The sequence below is a fragment of the Ochlerotatus camptorhynchus genome, unplaced genomic scaffold (genome assembly GCF_037179485.1).
Source record: "Ochlerotatus camptorhynchus isolate MF236.1 unplaced genomic scaffold, CSIRO-AGI_Acam_v1.1 ptg000466l, whole genome shotgun sequence".
NCBI lineage: Eukaryota > Metazoa > Arthropoda > Insecta > Diptera > Culicidae > Ochlerotatus > Ochlerotatus camptorhynchus.
In genome coordinates this window covers 106,407-118,847 of record NW_027040952.1, presented here as the reverse complement: position 1 = coordinate 118,847, position 12,441 = coordinate 106,407, and the positions used below count along the sequence as shown (strand labels likewise).

Sequence of the window (12,441 nt, the reverse complement as noted above, 5' to 3'; positions counted from 1 at the left end):
CCAAGAGTGTCACTCCGGTGGCAAGAAAGACATCCAAGAACACTTTGTTTGAAGCCGATTTTTTTTTTTTGGGTCGTTGGTTCGATCATACGTCAATGCACAGTGCAATGTTGACAAGTCAGACAAAGATAGCAAGCTTTATGACATCAGTGTAAAAATTGTCTAGCGCGTAGTGTTCTCGAAATTGTTCTGGCTGTAATTTAATTGTTTCGTTTACGACTGACGGGTGCCGCTGAGGATTAGTGTTGTTTTATTTATCGTTCGTGAGGTCCGTATTTTAGCATGAGATATTTTATAACCGGGTGGTGGAATTCATCGATAAACCGTTATCCGAAGGCGGATTTAGATGATCAATATGTTTATGCAAATCTCATCTCTTATTTTTTCTACAAAGTAAACGTATTGTAAAACAATTTTGCAAATATATGATTATCTATAAACGGTTATTTTTAACGTCTTTTTTGTTTAAAGCAGGGGTGACTTTTGGGTTGTTTTTTTTTATTATAACCGGGAACGGGAATTGAAAAATAGGATTTGAATGGACACCCTGCTAAAATTTCAAGGAAAAATAAAATAAACATATTCCGACCTCCATCTACAAACCATGAAAACCATAAAAAACAAATACAATCAATGTTTTTCAACACAAAATCTAAGTTTTTTAATCATTAATTTTTTTGTAAAAAGTATTATTTCATTTGATATTTGGATCTTTGGTGAATATTTGAAAAAAATCTATTTTTGCACCACCCTAACATGGAAATGGTCACCCTAATGACAAAAAAACGGGTCTTATATTTTGCTACGGAATAGCTGTATAAAAAATGTTCAATTGTTGGCTATTGCCCGTAAATTTTCGAACTATTGACCAGGAAGACAGTGAAAATACATGGGATTTTCAAATGTAATATCAGTTGACACCCTACTTTTATCAAAATATTGCTTGCAATGGATTGATATCGAGTAAACTAGAGGATTAAGTGCATTTTCAACCGATTCGATTACGAATAGAATAGGGCAGTAAATCTGTAAGTCCCTCCCCTTCGCTAGTTTTTTAACCTGGACGTTGGTGGGCGGGCCTAATCTTATGCTTCATAGTGGAGCGTTGGAGACGGTTGGTTTAGGTCCGGCATCGTTGGCTCATGCCGTGACAGAATAGCGTCATGAGCATGCGATGAGGATTACTGAGCTTCCCCTCTCTGATGAACCATTGCATAAGAGAACCAAAGTTCTAGCCTGAAGTGATAGTATCACACTTGTTACTCCTTTATTTGAAAGCCGCGTTGTAGTACGCTTACGTATAGGCACTGACGTTGGGTGCGACACTGGCGGGTTTTGCCGCAAATCACTCTTATTTTATTTATTTTTACGTAGATAGATTTATTTGGGTTTGCAAGAGAATTATACCATTAATATATTTCATAAAGTGCCCAACAGTGCTCCTTCTACTTGCGTGACAAGCTTTCGTTGTTTTTTTCATTGAGGTATTACTCAGGGAACAATGTTAAACACTATTTTTGTACATGGTATTGCAACTAATCTTATATGTGCTTCATTTTGATTTGGGATAAGTGTTTGAACGTGCTTCTATTGTGACATAACCATACGTATTTTTGTGGTGCAACATAGTGGAAACGTGTGAGCGTAGTTGTGAAGCATATACCCTATGTAATTTAAAAATCAGCTAGGAAACTAGCTTCAAAGTGAAGCATTTTAGTCACTTGAAGGTGTCACCTGGGACGAACTAATAAATATTAAATATAGGTCAAAGTCAAAAACAACTTGAAACACGTTAAATTTTAGATTACATTCACAAGTGCAGGTACTTAATAAAGCATGGTAGGTAGATTAGAGATTTCAATTATTTATTAAATTAGACTAGAGATCAAAACGAACTTAAATAAGAAAATTTAGACAGCCTAGTAGCATTAAGTGGATTAACAGAAGATTTAGGATGCGGAGGGTCCGCTTAGGGAGGCAACTAGCCTTTAAAGCAACTGGCAACTAGCCTTTTCATGTATTGTCTGTTTATTTTGATTATTACTATAAAATATCAATTTGGTATATATGTGTGATGAATCAGTGGGAGATGGATTTTCGGTTTCTTTACATTTAGCATCACTATGTGTCATTTCCTCCCCCCCCCCCCCCTCCCAATAACCGGCCTCTTTAATCCCTTCCTTTTCCCATGGCGTTCAAGTGGTCCGCATAGACTATTCAGCCATTACCCGTCCTTTATCTTCGGCTTTGGATTGACTTGCGCTCCCATTGCCCCACCAAACGCTGCAAAATGAATAGGACAGTAAATCTGTAAGTAAAGTTATACGACGCCACTGCTTTAAAGTAATATTATGGAGTATGTTACCCACATTGTTGCTTGAAGAACGCCCATTAGCTGATAAATTGAACGAAATTGTCACACTATTCCAAATTCGATCAACTTCACCCGATGAACAACCTTGCGTCTCCACGTGCATCGGTTCTTTCAACCGGCTATTCCACGCCTCATTGCTTTGACATCGGATTGGGACTAAACATCCCGCATTTTCCGATTCGGTTCTCACCGCCCTGTCGGAAAAGTCTCACCACTCACAACCACACACCCAAAATGGTGGAAAACTCGCCAGTTTTCTCCTCGTTTTGAAGTGCTGGGTGCTGTTGTTGCAAATACTGACAAAAATGCATCCGATATAGAGAAACAGCCGCGCACACACAAACACACAGAGAGTGAAGGAAACTTCAGGCAAGGGTAAGGCACATTGACTGTCTGCTGTGGCTCCCCAACGCTATCGATCTGTTTTTCGCGCTACGCTCTCTCCGTGGTGGACTCGGCTCTCCCGTGTTCCAATTTTCTGCTGCCTCGTTCCACCTCAATCCCAGACCTTCCGGCCTGCCTGCCATCCTTTTTGTTCGATCCTGCACCACGACGTTCATCATTGTGCCAGTCGAGTAGAGTTGCACACTTTTCTCACTCACTCTCATTCACGGTCTGTACGTAACGCTCGGACGGTCGGTGTCGGTCGGTCGCTCGGTCCGTCTGTCTGTGTCGGATCGGAATCCGGAAAAATCTGTAATCCTACAGTCCGCCGTGGCTTTGTCGTGACCAGCCCAGAGCTTTGTGGTACATTTTACGTGGAAATTGATAAGGAAACGATTAAAGAATCAATCGGCTAATGACGGTTCTTCCTACCCTCCAGAGGGAGATTGTCGGTTTCGTAGTTACTTTTTGCTCCTTCGGTTGCTCTGGATACTGTGCGCTGCTGTAACTTGATTGTGATATAAATTTAAGTGATTTACCAATTAAAGACAAGACGAGTCGAAACAAATCGAGTGTAGCAAAAAAAAAAAGTTTGAAGAAAGATCTTCTTTTTTGCATTTTTTTTTTCGCTTTCGGACGGCACTCACATGTGAATCGAAGGGACCGCTGTCTCGCGGAAGCTCGAACGGAAAATAAGCTGCATGAGGGAAGAAAACGAAGAAAAACTGCGATATATTTAGAGTTTTAGTTTTTCAACTTCTGCCTATTATATCTGTCCGCTGCCGCCGTCTGAGGAGGAGTGAGTCTTGAAGAACGAAAAAATATCCAAGAACAGTTGCAAAGAGGAGGACTTTTCCTGGCCTCACCTTTTTGTTCCATTGCAATTTTCCGTATTTTAACGCTAAGCGAAGGAAAATCGTGCCCGATCGTTGTTATTTTCTTCATCAATGGTGCTCGAAATACAAAGTGTTGTCAATATACATCTATTGAAATCGTGTTAGCATTTAGCATAAGAATTTGTAGTGAAATCAATCGTGTCGAAGAAATAGTGTGACAAAATGGGTGCCTCTTTGCGGGACTTTTTGTCCAACGAGGACAGGCGAAAGGCGACCGCATTGTGGAAAACCAAGTATGGTGGTCTTCAGCGTGAGCGTTAGTGTGAGAGAATTTTTCACGAGCCATTGTTGTCTCATGTGCTCTTCGGTGCTTGATCGAATCGAATCGGTGGAGCCGGCTGGTACCAATAGCGGATCCCGTCGATGATGATTGAAGGGAAAATCTCAAATTGAGAGTAATCATTAATTACTGTTTTATCAATACTGCTGCTTCCGCTGCCGCTGGAACGAACATTTAAAATTCGTCGAAGGGCGTCGCGACGCATGCAGGTGGCAGGAAAAGCAGACAGCAGGTTCTACAAAGAGCAGGAAGCCGTGCGGGAACTAACACTGAGTGGAAAAGCCGCAGTTGAGAGAAGGAGTAGTACCCTTAATACTGTGAGAAAATTTCGAGAGCCGAACTGACCGCATTGTAGTGGTGTGGTGTGTTGTGACTTTTTTCTCTGACAATACGTGGAATGTTGTCTGTGCGCGGGGTAACGGATAAGTAGTGCGGTGGGTTCTCTGTCAAAATAGAAATAAACTGGTGCGCTTCTTACGGCTTCAGGAGCAGCTCGGAAGCATATATAGAACACAATCAAGTGTAATTGAAGTGGCATAGCGCAAGGGTAGACGTGTAGTTAGCAGGAAGAAGAAGAAACGCTTTACTTCAAGCAGAGAACGTTACGGTGCCGGTTCTGTTTGGTACGGTAGTGGTCAGCTATATTGACATATCCTGAGATTCAACTTTAGACAAGGCCAACGATCGGACTATATTGAAAAATGGTACGCATCAAATGTCGACTTGTATTTCAAGCAGATATGTTTCGGACAACATGGAGATAATGTGTTTTCACGTAAAAGAAGGAGAAAAGGGGGTGAAATTTTCTTCTGAGATATTTCTTCTCATCAGAGGCGTCGCCCTAACCTCAATCTACCTGTTCAGCAACTCCCAAAACGTTATGAAATAAAACAATATTGGTATCAATTAATACAAATCAGTGAAACTTTAAAGACCCTGTGCCTTTTGAAACTGATTTGAATGTAAAAATGAAAACGTTTTCAAAGTTGTTGAACAGGTAAAAAGTGAGGTTACGCGACGCCACTGCTTCTTAGTGTTTTACGTCCGAATTAGAGCTTTGCATCCTCCTTCAACTTTGTGTTCTTGAGAGTTTGTATTAGCATTCGTACATATTGTGTGCCAGTCGTGACATTTTTTTTTATCTAGTTCGGCTCAATCGCGTTAGCTCTACGGGGCCGATAATTCATGGTTCATTGTTTTTAACCAAATTCACTTATTCCTCTAGTAGGAGTTGGGCCGAATACTCACGACTTACCAAGACTAGAGGAGTACATTGTCGAAGGATAGGACCAGGGGAAGAGCTTGGGGTGAGGTTCCGTTGTCTCATCTGAGCGTTGTCGCCAGTATGAACGGTAGTGCGGTTCTAGATTCGTCTAGAGTTCGACCGGCTATGGTGACGGCAATGAGACTCATCGAGAGGGAGGAACAAGACAAACAAAAACTAATAAAGAGAGACAAAAGACAAAGGTTTTAAATTCTAATACTAGACATGCAGGTTTTGGTGATTCTAATATCAATAATATAAATTATATAAATCTTCAAAAAAATGTAGAGGGAGCCTGGTCCGCTAAACACCCCCATTAGCTAGGCCGTATCATCGGTAGTATTTGAATGGATTTCAGATCTTGTCGAGAAACGTACTAGTTTTTACTTTCTTATACAGGGATGCCACGTGTACTTAAAAAAAATCGACATGATTCACACATACCTTCATCGCTACTTTAAAAATTTGCGCCTGGGGGAAGGCGTTCAATATTTCCAATTTATAAAACTGAGTCTTCACAGTAGTACAGGGATTCTAAGAAAGTCAAGTCAAGGGTAATTTGTGGAAGTTAAGAAAACATCATTTGATTTCAGTTAGGGGAGCTTCGTAAAAGTTCAGGGAACGTTGTGGAATTTCAAGGTGCATCATAGATCTTCATGAAACTTTCTAGAAGTTCAGCAAATTTGGTAGGCGTTCAGCGAACTGTGTAGTAGCTCAGTGCACTAGCAATTGTCAATACCTTGTTAACCTTTTTTTTTACCTCCGTTGCTACTACAGTCATTTTAGAATTTCTCCGTGAAGCTTCTTTCAGCATTTCCCAAAAAGCTTTCATGTGTCGTCAGTCAGCGTCTGTCTTCTGACATTCTTCGGAAAGATTTTTCAGGCTCCTGCTAAAAGTTTATTCTAACTACCCAAAACGTTTCTGGCTGAAAGATTCTACAGAAATATCCTTCAAACTATACCCGGAGGTTCTTACAACTTCGTCTGGAACAGTCCTTCAAATTCGCCGAAAGGTCATTCTGGCTTCTTATGGAACTTCCGACTGTTTCCGGAAGGTCCTCAAGACTTTCCTTGGAAGTTTGGAAGTTTCTATATACTTTCCCCTAAAATTTCTTACGACTCTCTCCAAAAGAGCATTTGCTTTCTGCTAAAATTATCGTCTGTCTTCCTTCAAAAATATTCAGGCCACCCCAGATGTTTTTTTCGGACTTTTATTTCATCATCCCGCAAAGGTTCATTCCAAGTTTAATCGAATTACTGTTCCTATATACTCCCACTATTCCCGAACGACACATTGGGACTTCAAATCTTGATAAATCTTCCCTTTCGACAATGCTAAAAATGTCATCCAGCACTTGGTCAACAAATTTCTATCCTCCAGAGTATTTTCTAGGTTCGCCATGAACAATTCACATAAAAATGGAGAAAGCGGATTGCCCATAGGAGCGCCTTTAGTTTGTTTATAAAAATTTCCTCTAAAAATGAAATAATTTTCCTCTATACAAAGACGAGTAAGCTTGAGATATGACCGAACTTTGTTTTTCCAAGTAGAATCCTCACGTTGCTTCAGAAGCCAGTCCTCTAAAAGGCTGATGGCTTCCTCTACTGGTACACTCGGAAAAAGTGCTGTGACATCAATCAACTTCATCTTCCCGAATCTCTCCTGATGCCTGAAGTTGATTTGCGAATTCCTGTGTGCTGTTAACTGAGCGAGTAGTAAAGGGTTTAGACATATTTTGAAATTCCTTTACACTGTTTTCAACTGAATTTATTTCAAGATTTATCTCTCTTTTATGCTTTGTGACGTTTAATCGTCTTTCTCTATCTACAGGGTGTCTACTAATTTTTCTTAATACCTGAGTTTTCCAGGTTTTTCCAGAACTTTAACGGATAAATTCCAGGCTTATAATAAAAAAGCTGTTTTTTTTTTAAATGCGTTAAAAATATGCTTGGTAGATCAAAACAACAGCAACTAACCCAAACGTTTTTAAGACATGGCAATCAGTTTTCAAGAAACAACTTTACAATCAAATCCATTGAATGTTGAAGCTAAACACTTACTTCAATAAAGTAAAAAAAAAACTCACTTCAATAAAGTTTAAAAAAAAATGCAAATTTTCGAAGTGCCAGAAATAAGGAAAAAAATAAATGATTTATTGCAAGTTCGTAATTAACTTTATCAAAGATAAAAGTTCTTCTTTGCAGTCCCATTAACTTCACAAACAGTTGTAGGAACTTTGGAGAAGTTCTGAGGAATGGAAGGAAATGATGACAATTTCAGTGAAGCTCCATAAACAAACTGCGGGAACATAAGGGAAATTAACACGCTGAAAATATGGGGAACTTATTGGAAGCTTTAAGAACCTTAAAGCGGTGCGGTTCTTTTAGCATCCGAAAAGTTTCAGGAACTTTTATGAAGTTCCTAGAATTTCAGAGAACTTCACATGTGTCAAGCGAACTTGAGAAATACAAAAAACTTGAGGGGTATTGTGCAATTTTTTAAGAAGTTCTAAGTTCAGAAATGTTTCATCGATTTCACAGAAGTCCAGAGAACTTCAGGGAAATTTAAACGTGTTCACAAGAATTACATTTATTTCCGAGCATAACCGAGATCTTCAATAGAATTGAGAGCTATAGGGAAGCTTCGAGAACATCAAGACAGATCATAGAATCAAAGGGCGGTTCAAGCAATTTCAAGGAAATTGTAGAAACCTTAAAGAAGTTTCGAGAAACTCAGGGATTTTCCGGAAACTTCAGCAAGCTCCGAGAGAATTTCTGGAACGTGATAAACATTATATGAGCATCCGGAAAACGTGAGAGTATTTTAAGTGAGTTGTGATCATAAAAATTCCAAGAATTTAAAAAAAATGCGTAAATTTAGCTAATTTTATTGAAGAACATCAAAGAAGTTCCATTAATAAAAAATGCGAGAACTTTTAGCAAGCAGCGATATCTTCAAGAAAGTTCAGAGAAAATCTAATAAATTTAGATATTTTTAGATAGTTTCACCATATTCAACGAAGTTCCGAGTGCTTCGAAAACGATCAGATAGTTTCAGAATAATCCCATTAACCTAAGCAAATTTGAAGCGACTTACAATGACAGGGTGTCTACTACCTGGAAAGACCTGGAAAACTGGGAATTTTATTTTATCTGGAAAAACCTGGAATATTCAGTGAATTTTGGTTCCACTCAGGGAATTTTCCAATTATCACTTCATTCGTAATTCAAAAGAAGTTTTTCGTTCAGTTTCTCGAAACGTTTCTTAAGGACACTGAACTTGACAAGCATCTGACAGCTAAGACAACGTGTGCGAACGAGACAGGTTCATTCAGAGAGTCTTGTCACGCTCGCTCTTCGCTGATTTGTATGTGGAGGATCAAAATCGTCGTAAAAAGGAAACAGCCGAAAAAGAGAGACTGGCAACCGTCAAAAGGAAGCATACGAAGCATGTATTGTATAAGAATAAGCAGGTCTGAGAGCCTACATAGAATTTTTTTTTTTGAGCTTCAGAGAGGGTCGCTGATCTACTGATAAATTTGTTGAGCTTCAGGGTAGTTCGTAGATCTTGAGAACAGAACTACAAACAAATTAAAAAGTAATTAATAGAAATTCATAAAAACAAAATCACAAGAGAGGTTGTAGATCTTCAGATAAATGTTCAAAGAAATTTTCAAAACTTCAAGCAAGCAAAAATAATTTCAAAACAATTTGTAAAACTATAAGCGAAATTTTGCAAATCTTCAGGGAAATTCGCATAACTTCAGACAAGTCCAAGAATCTATAGTGAAATTCAAAGTATTTCACAGAAGTTTGGAGATCCTCGAAACATTATTCAACATCAGAAAAGTTCGTAAATCTTCAGAACAAAGCTACAGAACTTTGAAAAAAATTACAGGACATCTGAAAAAATCACAAGAATCTCAGAAATGTTAATGGATCTTCAGTAAAAATTGCAGAACTTCAGGGAAGTCCGGCGATTTAAAAAAAAAAATTTCACGATTTCAGGAAAATTTGTAGATCTTGGTAATCTTCATGAAAATTTTCAAATAGAAGCTACGGAGATAGATAGATCTAAAGAACTTCAGAGAAGTCCGTAGATTTTAAGAGAAGTCCATAGACCTAAAGAGAAGTCCGTAGACCTAAAGAGAAGTCCGTAGACCTTAAAAGAAGTCTGTAAAACGTCAGAAAGTTCGTACGTTTTTAGAAAAATTTGCAAAACTTCAGCAAAACTCACAGATCTCCGGGAAAGTTCGCCGATCTTTAGATCAAGAATCCACAAATAAATTTGAAGAACTTTAGAAAAGTTCGGAGATCTACTGTGAAATTTATTGAAGCTGTTCGTAGGTATTTAGAGCAGAAAAACTTTACAGGATTTGTAATAAATTTTAGGAACTTCAGAAAAGTTCAGAGAGTAGATCGTAAATCCACTCAAAAGTTAGCAGATGTTTAAATAAATTTTCAGAATTTTACTGCGGTTCTTGGATTTTGAAAGACATTTACAGAACTTCAGGTAAGTTCGCTGATCTTTAGAGATATTTGCACAGCTTAAAAAAATTTAAAAAAATCAGAATACTTCCTAAAACTTCCGGAAAGCTCAAAAATTTCTAGATAATCTTTTAATTCTTTAGAAAATTGTATAGATGTTCAGAGATATTTGCAGATATTCATTGAATCATGAAAATCTGCAGAGAAAATTACAGAACTCTCGAGAAGTTTGTAGATTATTAGAAATTTCGTCAACATCAGTGGACAAAGTGTGTCGAAAGTAAATTCGAGCAGATTTTTCATTATGGCGGCGGTCAAAATCAGACCAAGAAATCAGATAGTCTAAACGGACCTTAAGAGATTTTAGACTTGTGAAACCATGATTTATTCTGTATTGATCTTCCAAACAGAGTTGGACTCAAACGTATTATCAAAATGATATTTTGTTTTTGTTGTTATCAAATTTTGATATATCGTTTTATCGAAATAGTATAGACAAGTTTCTTACTTGTATTTATCTTCTTGAATTAAAAAATACTACACAAATACCAAAAAAGAATGTAATATTGATTGACGTAATGCTTGCTACTGTATGAATAACTAATGTGATTGCAAAAACCAAATACAATATTACACCCATGGATATAATTTCTTTTCGAAAATTATGTGTAGAATAAATGCACCAATAGTGGAGGTATTTTAGTGCAATGTGTTCCTATGGTGGCTTATAGAATCTCCCTAAGCCGCTATAGAAGTACATTGTACTAACGTGCCTCCACTATTGGTGCATTTACTAAACATAAATTGTACGAATTAATATTAAACAACCTATGTGCATCTGTTCTGCTGTAATATTCAATAACTTTTTTGCTGTGCCGACTTATAAGTACCAACGCCCAAGTTTGAACAATCGAAAATAACATAAATCAATAAGTACATAAAAGGGATTCCAGATGGATAAATAGATAAAATAATAATGTGTATAATTTGTATGCACCTGGAAAAACCTAGAAAATAGGGAATTTGATTCCTTGGATTGAGTAGACACCCTGAATGAGTTCCGTGGAATCATTGCGTATTCCAAGAATTCTATAATTGATCCGAAAACGTCAAAAGCGTCAAGCAATTATGGATATAAATCAGAAAATTTATAGTATTATTAAACAAATTTAGAGAACTTCCGGTAAGCATATATAAGTTCAGAGAAAATTAGTTAGCGTTTATAATGGTTATAATACTTAAGGAATATGGTAAAATCTTCATGGCAAATCAATTAATTTCAGTAAAGTTGCGGGTTCTTAAAAACTACTGTTAAATTCAGGGCCGCCTAGAGAATTTTAAAGAAATTTAGTAATCGTTTAAGCAGTTTTAATATCATTATGAAAATCCAGACTATTGAAGAAGTTTTAAATAAGTGTCGATAATTTAAGTAAAGTTCCATGAACTTTGGAAAAATCTTGAACTTCAGTTAAAATCATAGAAGTATTTTAATTATTTCATTCCAAGTCCATGAAAATTACGGAAGCACAAAAGTTCCAGCAACTTAGAACACTTATAAAACTTCACAGAAGGATAGTGGTCTTCAGAAACATTTCGAGAACTTCATAGAAATCTATGGAGCTTAAAGGGAGATCCGCGAACTTCAAGAATAGTTATGAACATTAGCAAAACGCGGGAGTATTTGAAAGAAGTTTAGTAAGCATCGAAAATTAGAGGAATTTCAGGGGGAGGTCTTATGGAACAGTTTCAGAAAATTAGTGGGAAATTTGAAACAGTTCCCAGAATTTCAGATAACTTCAGAGACGTTAAAAAGTTAATTGAGCTCTTCGCATAAGTTCAGAAGATCACTGAAGCTTAAATATTTTTAGGACAGTTCAATTAAATTCAGCGCAGTACAACAAGCTTCATGAGAACTGCAAACAAATTAGAGAAGTTTTGAGAATTTCAGAAAAGATCAGAGAACCTCAGGGCAGTTCCGTTAACATTAGAGAAGTCACATAAATTTTAGAGAACTTCAGCGAATTGTTAAACCTTTAGAGAAAATCCCTAATCATAGGCATCAATGAGTAAACTTTAGGAAGTCCTATAAAGTTCAGGGAAGTTTAAGAAATTGATGAGAAGTATTGTGAGCATCATCCTAGTTTCTCAAACTACAAAAGAACTTCAAGGCAGATTCATTAACTTCAGGAAAAATTTGGGAACTTTAAAGTAGTTCCGAAGACTTCAGAATAGTCCATTCCATATTCAACGGAGATTTCCATTGAAATACTATTTCGATAAAGCTATCCTCCTAATTCAAATTTCTTTTAGTTTCCCTTGGAATTACCTTGAAATTCTCCACAATAAGAAACCCTTCGGAAAGATTATCCGAATATTCATTGAATTAATTTCAAATTTCCTTTTGAATATCCGTCCTTCCCTTGGAATTCTACTCACTTTGAAAGTCTCCTGTAAGAATTCATTGGCGTTTCTCCTCACAAATTCCTTAGATTTCTTCTCATAATTTGTTTGGCAAACTCTCCTGAATTTATTTTCCGAATTCCTTTGAAGATGTCCTGGAGTTATTCTCAGATTTAATTGTAATCCTCCTTTTAGTGTTTTCATAAAAAAAATCCAAGAACTTATGCGCCGGATTCGTTTTCTCCCCCAAACTTTATGGAATTATTCTCAGAATGCCCTTGGAATCTTCTTCTGAAGTTCACAGGAGTTGTGCTCCTCAGAAATTCCTTAGAGTTTTCATTAAGATTTTCTTTAA

General features: G+C 37.2%; 1 protein-coding gene across 4 annotated transcripts in view; it reads left to right on the top strand.

The window, feature by feature from the left end:
- The window catches only part of LOC135712210 (ataxin-2 homolog), a 42,840-nt gene that overhangs the window by 15,067 nt on the left and 15,332 nt on the right, over window positions 1-12,441 (top strand). Inside the window, exon 2 of one of the 4 annotated variants that reach the window (XM_065235174.1) lies at window positions 3,556-4,638. The exons of the other annotated variants lie outside the window; for them this stretch is intronic. The gene's annotated coding sequence lies outside the window, so the exon portion shown is untranslated. The remainder of the gene's footprint in view (window positions 1-3,555; window positions 4,639-12,441) is intronic. 4 annotated transcript variants of the gene reach the window in all.